The sequence below is a fragment of the Palaemon carinicauda genome, chromosome 22 (genome assembly GCF_036898095.1).
Source record: "Palaemon carinicauda isolate YSFRI2023 chromosome 22, ASM3689809v2, whole genome shotgun sequence".
NCBI classification, from domain to species: Eukaryota; Metazoa; Arthropoda; class Malacostraca; order Decapoda; family Palaemonidae; genus Palaemon; species Palaemon carinicauda.
This window is the reverse complement of record NC_090746.1, coordinates 99169771-99184770: the sequence shown is the minus strand read 5'-3', so window position 1 is coordinate 99184770 and position 15000 is coordinate 99169771. Positions and strand designations below refer to the sequence as shown.

Below are 15000 nucleotides of genomic sequence, written 5' to 3'. Positions count from 1 at the left end.
TATAATTATCATTCTGTTCTAGGGTATAAAAGTAGTAGGGAGGAAGATGTAACGTAGTGAAATAATTATAATAAGTATATTATATCATTATGTTTGTACGTTTGTTATATTCCTCATAAAATGTAAGTAGGAATTGGAAGAATTATATAATTTTGGATTAGAATTAAAATGATAATCATAATGATATACTGTACGTTTTAACCATGTTTATTTTTTAATTTATATCACAAGAGTGTAATAATAGGAGTAACGTCTTGGCCAATGGTAAAAAATATATGATAATCGTAGATTTTCTTGATTAATCTTGAAATATTTTACAATAATAATAAGTTCCACAGTATTTTCATCTCTACTTTCATTGTCATTCTCCTCTCTTCCACTGTCAACATTCATTGTTTACCCCGCCTATGTCCATTTTTTTTTTATATGTTCTTAGAATATCTTCTATAATTTGCTTTTATATCCATGATACTCTTTTTTTGTCTTTTAGTGTTATTTCCATCATTATTCTTTCCATAGCTCTTTCAATTGTAACTAGCTAATGTTCTAAAGCTTTGGTAAGACTTTAAGATTCTGATGCATAAATTAAAACTGGTAGGACTATCTGATTAGATACTTTTCTGTTTAGAGAGAGAGGCATTTTACTTTTCATAATCTTATTTTATTTACAGAAAGCTCTCCATCCTATTCTTATCTTTTTTTTTTTTATTATTATTATTATCATTATTATTATTAGCTAAACTGCAGTCCTAGTTGGAAAAACAAGATGCTATAAGCCCAAGGGCTCCAACAGGGAAAAATGGCCATTAAGGAAAGGAAATAAGGAAATAAATTATATAAGAAGTAATGAACAATTAAAAACAACAACAGCATTAAAACAGATATTTCGGCTTCATTGCCTGAGGGAAATAATCACTCTCTGTCTTAAGTCTCTTACATTAATATCGAGATTAACTTTTGGTATGTTTCTTTGCAGTTCCAACGAGGGCCGTCTGGTCTGCTGTAGGAGGTGGGGCGAGCCTCTTCTGCAACCTGTCTTCCCCAATAGCTGGTGACCCGGCCATGCTGGTCCTCTGGTACAAGAAGGGGACGCATAAACCTATTTATAGGTAAGTTCAATGATGGACTAATATTCACGGGTTAGGATTAGGGTAGAATGATATTCATACTTAAGGAAAAAGAAAGATTGATATTGATATTTAAAAAGATTATTTCTACACTGTTCAAATGTATATATGGTCAGTCTCTAAGGCATTGTCCTGCTTGATAGGAGAATGTCACTGTCCCTTGCTTCTGCCATTCATGAGTGGCCTTTAAACCTTTAAAGGGCAAGTATGATGCACTTTATTGTACAAGGGCAGTTAAAAATGCTTCGTGGATGCTTCTCCCCCACAGTCAACAACAATAACAAATGGAGCCGTTTCTAATCCAATGCAGAACAAAGGCCTCAGACATGTCAATTCATGTCTGAGATTTGACTAGTTTTCATAGCCACTGCGGATTGGTGATGGTAAGGATTTTCGTCTGATCGCTCACAGCAAACCAACCTAGTATGGGTGGCACTGACTAACACAGCTTTTCTGATCTTGGCAATACGTAAACCCTTTTACCACGTTAAGTATGCCTCTGTATTTAGGGCACATCAAAATACATCCTAGATAACCTTGCATTTGGGGTGGTGACAGTACAGAATGGGATTTCCATGGATATTTTAGCATAAGGTTTAGGTTAAATCTTTTTTGTTTTCAATGACAATGTTTTTGATAAGGTTTATGCAATAGCCACAATATCACATGTGGATCTTTGGCTTATCAATTTATATTCATACGACCGGGATGAGGATGGTAAGATGGATTACTGGAAATCACTACTGGAATGGAAGGATAGTCAAGATATAAGAAGAATGTGTGGTATATGTAAAGTATAAGATAAGGCTAGGGAAGCTCGTGTGAAATTCTAGGATGGAGGTGAAAGCAATCAAGAGAGTTAGGATCATACCTGTGCAATGCAATGTAATTGTTCAGTAGCCTCTTTCCTCTTAGTAAGGGTAGAAGAAACTCTAGCTATGGTAAGCAGCTCTTGTAGGAGAAGGACACTCCAAAATCAAACCTCAGTTCTCTGGTCTTTGATAGTGTCATAGCCTCTGTACCATGGTCTTTCACTGTTTTGAGTTAGAGTTCTCTTGCTTGAGGGTACACTCGGGCACGGTATTCTATCTTATTTCTCTTCCTCATTTTTTTAAAGTTTTTATAGTTTATATATGAAATATTTATCTTAATGTTGTTACTGTTCTTAAAATATTTCATATTAACTATCAATTACTTTTTTTGTAGCTTCCTTATTTCCTTTCTTCACTGGGCTATTTTACCTGTTGGAACCCTCGGGCTTATATCATTCTGCTTAACCAACTAGGGTTGTAGCTTAGCAAGTAATAATAATAATAATAATAATAATAATAATAATAATTGGGAGGAGGGTTGTAGGGCATCAGAAAACCAGATAGATCGATGTGATGAGGAGGTATATGGATCGGGTGGGATTCAGGGAGATGGTTGACGAGAGTTACCGACCCTGTCATACAGTGGGACTAAGAAGGTCGAAAGAAAAAGAAGGTACATTCATATATCTCAAGGGTTGTGGTGGCCGATGTGGTAACGTCCCTAACTAGTGAACGCCAGACTGGGGTTCAGGTCCCGCTCTGAGTCGTTAGTTTCTTTGGTCTCTGCAACCTCACCATCCTTATGAGCTAAGAATGGGGTGTTTGAGGGAGCCTATAGGTTTATCTGCTGAGTCATCAGCAGCCACTGCCTGGTCGTTTTTGGTCCTAGTTTGGGCGGAGAGAGGGTTTGGGCGCTGTTCATATCTATATATGGTCAGTATCTAGGGCATTGTTCTACTCGATAGGGCAATGTCACTGTCTCTTGCCTCTGCCATTCATGAGTAGCCTTTAAATCTGGAAAACAGAATCACAATGTTCAACATCAGTTGGTGTTACTTTTCCTTTGAAACTAGATTCAGTCAAATGATGACAGTTATTTATATTCTTCTAATTTCTTTGACACATTCATAGGAATTTCCAAAGTAGAGTTTCATAGCCGATGCTATAATGACAAGACGCTTCTAAGAAAATAATATATAATTCGTAATTTCAATTAGAGAAATAGTATTAAGTTTTGATATATGTGCACAAACGCGCACATGTACTGTATATGTGTATCTATCTATCTATCTATCTATCTATCTATATATATACATATATATATATATATATATATATATATATATATATATATATATATAAATGTATATATACATACATATATGTAGTGTATGTACTTTATATATATATATATATATATATATATATATATATATATATATATATATATATATATATATAATGTCCGTACTGTATATATACATACAGTATGTATTTATATAGAAATGCTATATATATATATATATATATATATATATATATATATATATATATATATATATATATATATATAAAACCACTTGAAAACTATATACCTCAAACAATGAATGCTTTCACTATGTTTCAGTTTTGACATGCGAAACGGCCCCGCCACGCACTGGAAGAACCCCGACTCCCTAGGATCCCGGGCTACCTTTGAACCGAGCCAGGATTCACTAGTCATCCATCATGTCCTGGCGGAAGACGAAGGAACTTACAGGTGCAGGGTAGACTTCAAGACGAATCCTACCCTAGAGTACATCACCAACCTCACAGTTGTAGGTAAGTTTGAGAGGGATTGGGGTGGCTAGTAAGTAGTAGGTTGGCCAAGGTATCAGCCACCGTTGAGAGACTACTACTAGAGAGTTATTGGGTCCTTTGACTGGCTACACAGTACTACATAGGATCCTTTTCTCTGGTTACGGCTCATCTCATCTTTGCTGACACATACACAGAATAGTCTGACCTATTTTTTACAGATTCTCCTCTTTCCTCTTACTCTTGACAACACTGAAATTACCAAACAACTCTTCTTCTTTCAAGAGGTTAACTACTGAACTATAATTGTTCAGTGGCTACTCTCCTCTTGGTAAGGGTAGAAGAGACTCTTTAGCTATGGTAAGCAGCTCTTCTAGGAGAAGGACACTCCAAAGTCAAACCATCATTCTCTAGTCTTGGATAGTGCCAAAGCCTCTGTACCATGGTCTTCCACTGTTTTGGATTAGAGTTCTCTTGCTTGAGGGTACACTCGGGCACGTTATTCAATCTTGTTTCTCTTCCTCTTGTTATTTTGAAGTTTTTATAGTTTATACAGTATATGAATCATTTATTTTAATGTTATTATTGTTCTTAAACTTCTCTTCTAGTTTTTCCTTATTCCCTTTCCTCACTGGGCTATTTTCCCAGTTTGAGTCCTTGGGCTTATAGCATCCTGCTTTTGCAACTAGGATTGTAACTTAGCTTGTAATAATAGCCCAGTGAGGAAAGGAAAAAAGAAAACTACAAGAAAAGTAATTAACAATTAAAATAAAATATTTTAAGAACAGTAACAGCAGTAAAATAAATATTTCATATATAAGATATAAAAACTTAAAAAAAAACAAGAGGAAGAGAAATAAGATAGAATAGTGTGCCCGAGTGTACCCTCAAGCCAGAGAACTCTACCCCAAGACAGTGAAAGACCATGGTACAGAAGCTATGGCAAGATATAGATAAAAGAGTAATTTATATCAGTCAACTATCAGGTGGTATCTAAGATAGAATAGTGTGTCCGAGTGTACCCTAAAGCAAAAGAACTCTACCCCAAGACAGTGGAAAACCATGGTACAAAGGCTATCAGCTGGTATCTTCCGTGTAGTTTTGCAATTACATCCCTTCGTTCACATATGTAAATATATTCAAAATGAATCCTCTGAAATCCCAATCCGCCTGGAATGGGTTGCAGAAAAAAGATTGGATTTTGAGATTAGCTGCGAGGTAGGATTCGCGCAGTAAACTTGACCCTAAGGAACTTTTTTTTTTTTTCTGGGACTTATTTCAGTGACTCATTTGATCCTGGTGGTAGTTAGTTAAGATAATGATAATAATAATAATAATAATAATAATAATAATAATAATAATAATAATGATAAAATTGATAATAATGATAACAATGATAATAATAATAATAATAATAGTAATAACAATAATAATAATAACAATAATAATAATAATAATAATAATGATGATGATAATAATAACAATGATAATAATAATAATAATAATAATAATAATGATAATAATAACAATAATAATAATAATAATAATAATAATAATGATACTGCTACTACTACTACTACTACTACTACTACTACTACTACTACAACAACTACTACTACTACTACTACTACTACTACTTCTACTACTACTACTACTACTACTACCAATAATAATAATAATAATAATAATAATAATAATAATAATGACATTATCACAAGGTAAATTAGAGCTTAAGAATGATGAATGACATCGTTTTCCCATTATCCCCTCAAGGGTCTATTTTCATATCATTAGGATGAAAAAAAAAACTATCATTATATACAAGTAAAGGAAACTAGTTCAGAATGAATGAACGCAAAGAAGGCGTATTGTATTTATGACCGCATTAAGGTACATATATGTCTACATCATTCTTACTAAAGAAGTGCTACTACTCTGGGCCGATAATTCATATTTTCTTTTATTCTCTTTGGGTGATAATATGAGTAACGACTATGGTCTAGTATTGATAATCTTATTTCTATTTTGGTGACAAAAAAAAAAAAAGGAAGAGGGAATGAATTCTTCAATTGAATCCTTCTCTCTCTCTCTCTCTCTCTCTCTCTCTCTCTCTCTCTCTCTCTCTCTCTCTCTATATATATATATATATATATATAAATATATATTTGTATATGTATATAATATATTTATATTTATTTTTATATTATATATATATAAATTGATATATATTATATGTATAATATATATATATATATATATATATATATATTGATATATATTATATGCATATATATGTATAATATATATATATATAAATATATATATATATATATATATATATATATATATATATACATATAGGTATATATATGTATATACACACATATATACATATATATAAAAAAAGTATATATATATGACTACTTCACCTCCCCCTTATCATCAGTCGCTCTTCCTCTTAACCTAACCTAACCTAACTAACCTAACCTAACAAAACCAACCTAACCTAACCTTCCATAACCAACCTAATCTAACCTAACCTAACCTAACAGAAACAACCTAACCTAACCTAACCAACCTAACCTAACCTAACCTAACCATTCATAACGACTAGATCTTCTTCTCTCCAACAGTTCCTCCAAGACGGCTGGCCATCTACACCGACATGAACGTGGAGGCCCGCAGCGTCGTCGGACCCTTCAAGGAAGGGGACGACCTTCGGCTGATCTGCAGGGCGAGTGGGGGATCCCCTCCCCCTAGGGTGACCTGGTGGGAAGGGGAGACCCTCTTAGACATGACCTCCGAAGCCCCCATCTTAGACCAGGTGTCGAACACGTTAGTTTTCCCCAGGCTGACGAGAGAAGATCTTCACAGGACTCTGACTTGCCGGGCGTCCAGCGCCAACGTCACAGCTCCTCTCCTCGCTTCGGTTTCTCTCGATATGAATTGTGAGTGTTTTCCTCAGGGTTGCTAGGTTGGCCTATTTTCAGGCCAAGAAACCTTGAATTTGGTCTTTTTGAAATTGGTTGGCTTTTTTTCAGACCAAAAAACCTCAAATTGCGTCTTTTTGAAATTGGTTGGCCTTTAGTAACATCATGAAAAAGGTGGGCCTTAAATACTAAATTTTTTGGCCTTTTTGATAATGGGTTGGCCTTTTAATTATAGCCACAGTTGATTAGAAGTTGGCCTTTTCTCATTTAGAAAACCTGGCAACAGTTGTTTTCCCTTTGGTTTCACAGAGGGTTACCAGGTTTTCCAAATGAGAAAAGGCCAACGTCTGATCAACTGCAGCTTTAAAAGGCCAACCTAATAGTAGAAAAAGGCTGAAAATATAGCATTTCAGGCTACCCAATTTCAAAAAGGCCAAATTTAGGTATCTAGCACGGAAAAAGGCCAAATTTGGATTTTTTTGGCCCGAAAAAGGCCAACCTGGCAACACTAACTTTCACAGGGCATTCAATGTTTGATGCGAACCAGCTACGATAAAATTTACTTTAAAAAAAAACCGTAATTTTAATCGGAAATTCTCTGTAAAAAATATACTGTTCAGAGCTGTATTTCAGTAAAATACAGGCAATAATACGAACCAACTACGATAAAATTCACACTTTAAATAAAAACCTTAATTTTAATCGGAAATTCTCCGTAAAATATATACCGTTCAGAGCCGTATTTCAATAAAATACAGGCAACTACGATAAAATTAACACTTAAAAAAAAAAAACCGTAATTTCAATCGGAAATTCTCTGTAAAAATATACTGTTCACAGCCGTATTTCAATAAAGCACAGGAAACTACGATAAAATTCATACTTTTTAAAAAAGAACCGTAACTTTAATCGGAAATTCTCCGTAAAAATATACTGTTCACAGCCATATTTCAGTAAAATACAGGCAACTACGATGTAATTCACACTTTTAAAAAAAAGAACCGTAATTTTAATCGGAAATTCTCCGTAAAAATATACTGTTCACAGCCATATTTCAGTAAAATACAGGCAACTACGATGTAATTCACACTTTATAAAAAAAGAACCGTAATTTTAATCGGAAATTCTCCGTAAAAAATATAATGTTCACAGCCATATTTCAGTAAAATACAGGAAACTTCGATATAATTCACACTTTTTAAAGAAAACCGTAATTTTAATCGGAAATTCTCCATAAAAATATACTGTTCACAGCCGTATTTCAGTAAAATACAGGTGACCTTAACATTTACAATTCTTTGTTATCTTTTTTTACGGATATGTGATCGTAATACCACTCCTTTTCGTCTATATATCTGTTTTTAAAACGGTAAATGCCTGCCAACATTTATTCAAGGATTTAACCGTTTTTAACAGCATATTTTAAAGGTGGGGAAAGAGATATATTTGGCATAAGTTCCTTTTCAATACTACTGTTTAGAGAAATGATACCCTAATATTAATATACTACTTTACATATAAGATTTCAAAGTACGTATTGGATAATTAAGATTATTATATTATGTATAAAAGAAAAAATGATGATTCTCGATTCAATTTATCAAATTTTCATTATTATTTTAGAAATCTCTTAATTTACGACCCATTAAGGAAATTAAATTGTAACTATTAATTTCTAAATTGATTCAATTTATTCAATTATCATCATTATTTTAGAAACCTCTTAATTTACGACCCATTAAGGAAATTAAATTGTAACCATTAATTTCTAAATTGATTCAATTTATTCAATTTTCATCATTATTTTAGAAACATCTTAATTAACGACCTATCTGGGAAATTGAATTTTACCTATTAATTTATAAATTGATTCAATTTATTCAATTTTCATCATTATTTTAGAAACATCTTAATTAAAGACCTATCTGGGAAATTGAATTTTACCTATTAATTTATAAATTGATTCAATTTATTAAATTTTCGTCATTATTTTAGAAACCTCTTAATTTACAACCCATCTGGGAAATTGAATTTTACCTATTAATTTATAAATTAAATCCTTTACTTAATTTTTCCAAACTGAATTTACAATCTCACCTTTCCTTTAGTTTTACCAGTCATCAACATTTGTAAGTCCTCTTTTGATATGTATCAATACAATGACATTAAAATGAACAATTACAATTTTGATTTCCTACTGATTTTAAATCCGATATCCCCGTAAATCTGTTCTGAAATCCGACGAAGAAATGAAATCAAAGATTTCCCGGAGACCAGATTTGGATTCTGAAAAGGATTTCAGATACGGATTCAAAATTGTTATGAAATCGAGAAGTTGAAGCGTTCAGAGCATGGCATTGTATTTTCATGGATCTGGCGATTTTGCTAAGTACACAAATACACACATACACTCACATACTCACATATACACTATTTGTATGTATACAATCATATATATATCCATATGAATTGTTATATATATATATATATATATATATATATTTAATATCGTAATTATGTTTTTGATCTATCTATTCATCAATACATATAGAAATATTATGTACGAGCTCATATATGTATATATATATATATATATATATATATATATATATATATATATATACATACATACATACATATATATATATATATATATATATACATATATATATATATATATATATATATATATATATATATATATTTGTACATATATATACACACTCACAAAAATGTTATCTACAAACTACGATAACAAAATGATACCTAAACCATCCATTGCACATCTTAACACAATTCCCTACAATTCCCTACAATTCACTAAATATCTTACCACAACCAACCCCACTCAACCCCACTACCTAATCCAAGACATATTCTTCACTTCTCTCTCCAGTTCCTCCCCTGTGGGTTCGTCTCCTGACGATTCAAGAGCCCCTGAGTGCCAACAGGGCCTATGATGTGGTGTGCCAGACTGCCGGAGCCCGCCCAGCTGCCTCCATAACCTGGATGCTGGGAAATGAGATACTGACGACTCATGAGGAGAAGGTGAGTCATTTTGGGATTTGCTTTCACGTTTTATGTAATCAATGAGAAGTACTTTTCTTAGTCTTGATATTTATCTGTCTATCTATCTAGAGTTATTTTGGTTTTTCTTTCACGTTTTATGTAATTAGTGAAATGTACTTTTTTAGTCTTGATATCTATCTATCTATCTATCTATCTACCTATCTATCTATCTATCCTTTACTGTGATAAATGAAAAGTACTATCTTAGTCTTGGTATCTATCTAACTATCTATCTATCTATCTATCTTATCTAGAGTTATTTTGGTTTTTCTTTCACGTTTTATGTAATCAATGAAATGTACTTTTATTAGTCTTCATATCTATCTATCTATCTAGCTATCTATCTATCAATCAATCTATCTATCTATCTAGAGTTATTTGGATTTACTTTCACGTTTTATGTAATGGATGAAAAGTACTTTTCTTAGTCTTGATATCTATCTATCAATCTATCTTGAGTTATTTTGGTTTTCTTTCACATTTTCTGTGATCAATGAGAAGTACTTTTCTTAGTCTTGATATCTATTTATCTATCTTGAGTTATTTTGATTTTTCTTTTACGTTTTATGTAATCGATGAAATGTACTTTTCTTATTCTTCATATCTATCTATTTATCTATCTATCTATCTATCTATCTATCTATCTATCTATCTATCTATCTATCTAGAGTTATTTGGATTTACTTTCACGTATTATGTAATGGATGAAAAGTACTTTTCTTAGTCTTGATATCTATCTATCTATCTATCAATCTATATATCTATCTTGAGTTATTTTGGTTTTCTTTCAAATTTTCTGTGATCAATGAGAAGTACTTTTCTTAGTCTTGATATCTATCTATCTATCTATCTAGAGTTATTTTGGTTTTTCTTTCACGTTTTATGTAACTAGTGAAATGTACTTTTCTTAGTCTTGATATCTATCTATCTATCTATCAATCTATCTATCTATCTATCTTATATAGAGTTATTTTGGTTTTTCTTTTACGTTTTATGTAATCAATGAAATGTCCTTTTCTTAGTCTTGATATCTATCTATCTATCTATCTATCAATCTATCTATCTAGAGTTATTTTGGTTTTTCTTTCACGTTTTATGTACTTGATGAAAAGTACTTTTCTTAGTCTTGATATCTATCTATCTATCTATCTATCCTTTTCTGTGATCAATGAAAAGTATTTTTCTCAGTCTTGATATCTATCTATCTATCTATCTATCTATCTATCAATCTATCTATCTATCCTTTTCTGTGATCAATGAAAAGTACTTTTCTTCGACTTGATATCTATCTATCTATCTATCTATTATCTATCTATCCTTTTCTGTGATCAATGAAAAGTACTTTTGTTAGACTTGATATCTATCTATCTATCTATCTATCCTTTTCTGTGATCAATGAAAAGTACTTTTCTCAGTCTTGATATCTATCTATCTATCTATCTAGCTATATTAACTGAAGACACCATTTATTTGTTAAAACCTGTAACACAGGAATAGATATTTATCTGTGCCAAAAAGAATTTCAGAAACTAATATTAGGATGTTATATTTATTAATTTTTTTAACTTTTTAAACATATATTCAAATACTACTTACTCTATCCCAGAACGAAATATTTATTATAAGAAAAAAAAAAATCTTGGAAATAAAAAAAAAGACTTTAAGATAAGAATTATCATCATCATCATCATCCTATATTTAACAATTGATTAACTTTCTAAACAGATATTCAAATACTACTTATTCTAACCCAAAACGAATTATTTATTATAAGAAAAAAATCTTGGAAATAAAAATAGATATTCAAATACTACTTACTGTCACCCAAAGCGAAATGATTATCATGAGAAAAAAATAATCTTGGAAAAAAAAATACTACAAATACTACTTACTCTAACCCAAAACGGAATATTTAATTGAGGAAGAAAAACTCTTGGAAATAAAAATACTCCAAGATAAGAATTTTCATCCTCATCATCATCATCATCACATTCAAGCCATTTCTCTGTCGTTACCAGCCAAGTTTGAAAGAGCATTGTGAAATCCTGAATACGAAAGCTTTTTTGGGATAAACTAAAAACCTCTTCATACTCTACCTCCAAAGAGATGGAAACTCTTAACTCCAGAACTTTGCATTGAAACTTCTCTGAAATATTCGCGGATATTCAGCTTCTTAAAAATCTTTCGAGCGTGGAAGAAAATTAATGAGGTCTTTTCCTTCCAGTTCAGTGAACTGGCTGGCAAGTTTCTCACGTAGAAAAGTGTTATTAATTTTTTCGTAGTATTAATAAGGTTTAGTGTTGGATATCATAGATTTTTTTTATGAGATAGTTTATGACTTTTGTCATTCATTATTATTATTATTATTATTATTATTATTATTATTATTATTATTACTTGCTAAGCTATACCCGAGTTGGAATAGAAGGATGCTATAAACCCAATGGCTCCAACAGGGAAAATAGCCCAATGAGGAAAGGAAATAAGGAAATAAATACAATATTTAAGGAACAGTAACATCATTGAAATAAATCTTTCATATATAAACTATAAAAACTTTAAAAAAAACAAGAGGAAGAGAAATAAGATAGAATAGTGTATCCGAATATATCCTCAAGGAAGAGAAATATATATTGATAAAATTATATCTAATCTAGAGAATTTTATCAATCAATGATTTTCTTTCCTCCCAAAATACAACTGGTTGTTTTCTTAACTTTAAAAGCATAACTTTTTTTCTTTTATCACTCTAAAGTAGTTACATAGTATTTTATGCTTCATATGTATTTGAATCAGTATCTAGTTTAGAATTCCTTTTGCTTTATTTGCCACCGAAGATTTAATGATATTTGAAATATCAATAAGAACTGAAAGCAGCCCAATTGCTCTTATCCATGCAATATGTAGTTAATGGCATCATTTCTCCAAGTTTATTGTGCAATAGTTCTTTGGCAACGACACACTTGTAGCATACAATATATTTGATACTTTGGATGAATGGGATACAGCTATTCTATAAAATTTTAATTTATTTTATTTCAATTGTTTATTACTTCTCTTATTTCCTTGTTTCCTCTCCTCACAGGGTTATTTTCCCTGTTGGAGCCTCTGGGCTTGTAGCATCCTGCTTTTCCAACTAGGGTTGTAGCTTAGCAAGTAATAATAATAATACAAGAGATTTATATTGTAGAGTAGAGAATCATTCTCCATACACCTTATCCTTATCAGACTTCTGTTACAGTCATTAAACTCCCGTAAAACCTAGATAGTATTAACACCGACGTAGCCAAGTGTTTACACATGGTGGAGAGGGACCCTATAAACCACAGGTCATAACTTCTCTCGCTCGCTATAAACCTCGGCCCATATCCTTTCTGTCTCTCTGCCAGACGAGCCATGAGGGAAACGTCACCACCAGCAAGCTGCAATTGACTCCGAGAGTCTCTGACGCTGAGAAGTTGCTGCAGTGTAGGGCCGAATCACCAGACTTGCATGAGCCACCAATTGTCGCCAAATGGAAGCTGGATATTTACTGTAAGTTTTAACTTATTCTTTTTGGTTGTTTATTGTAAATTTTGACTAATTATCTTAGTCTATTTACTGTAAGTTTTGACTTATTCTTTTAGGTTATTTACTGCAAGTTTTGACTTATTCTTTTAGTTTATTTACTGTAAGTTTTGACTTACTCTTTTAGGTTATTTACTGCAAGTTTTGACTTATTCTTTTAGTTTATTTACTGTAAGTTTTGACTTATTCTTTTAGGCTATTTACTGTAAGTTTTGACTTATTCTTTTAGGTTATTTACTGTAAGTTTTGACTTATTCTTTTAGGTTATTTACCGTTAGTTTTGACTTATTCTTTTAGGTTATTTACTGTAAGTTTTGACTTATTCTTTTAGGTTATTTACCGTTAGTTTTGACTTATTCTTTTAGGTTATTTACTGTAAGTTTTGACTTATTCTTTTAGGTTATTTACTGTTAGTTTTGACTTATTCTTTTAGGTTATTTACTGCAAGTTTTGACTTCTTTTAAGCTAATTACTGTAGGTTTGGACTTATTCGTTTAGGTTATTTACTGTAAATTGTGGGTAATTGTTTACAACACCACGCTCCCAATTTACTTCAAAATAATGCAATCCTGCAGTTCTCATTTGCTTGCACAGTAATTAGGTGGTTATTTAGATTCTGGGAAAGCAATAATTAGCAAGATATCTTGAGGAAGGGGGAAGGGGTCATAAAAAGAAGATAGCTCGGTTTCCTCACTAAATGATATCGTTAACCAAACAAAATTCGTGATGCCAGCGTACATAAAAAGAAGTTCGTGATACCAGCATACATTTGATGTACTGTATATTCAAAATATACTTAATTAAAAATGGATTAATTACTCAAAAGTGTCCATAAAATATGCACGTTACAATAGTGACACTTTTGAGTAATCACTCAATTTTTGATTAAGTATATTTTGAATATACAGTATATCAAATGTACGATGGCATCACGAACTTCTGTTTATGTACGCTGGCATCACGAATTCTGTTTGGTTGACTATGTTGACAGGTCAGTTCCAAGTCTTGCTAATTATTGCTTTCCCAGAATTTAAATAACCACCTAATTACTGTGCAAGAAGATGAGAGCTGCAGGATTGCATTATTTTAGAGTAAATGGAGAGCGTGGTGTTGTAAACAATTACCAAATGTTGACTCATGCTTTTAAGCTATTTACTGTAAGTTTTGACTTTTTCGTTTAGACCATTTACTGTAAGTTTGGACTTGTTCGTTTAAGCTATTTACTGTAAGTTTTGACTATTTATTCTAGGTTATTTACTGTACGTTTTGACTTATTCTTTTACGATATCTACTGTAAGTTTTGATTCATTCATTTAAGCTATTTACTGTAGGATTTTACTATTTGCTTAGGATGTTTACTATGAGTTTCAACTTATTCATTAAGTTTTGACTTATTCTTTTAGGCTATTTATTGTAAGTTTTGACTTATTCGTTTAGGCTATTTACTGCAAATTTTGACTTATTCATTTTGGTTACTTACTGTAAGTCTTGACTTATTCATGTAGGCTATTCATTGTAAGTTTTGACTTATTCGTTTAGGCTATTTATTGTAAGTTTCGACTTATTCGTTTAGACTATTTATTGTAAGTCTTGACTTATTCTTTTAGGCCATTTATTGTAAGTTTTGTCCTCTTAATTTTATCTATTTACTGTAAATTTTGACTCACCATTTTACGCTATAAGTCACGCAGAGTATCT

General features: G+C 31.6%; 1 pseudogene; it reads left to right on the top strand.

The window, feature by feature from the left end:
• Positions 1-15000, top strand: part of LOC137616643 (nephrin-like) — a 144271-nt pseudogene that overhangs the window by 82367 nt on the left and 46904 nt on the right.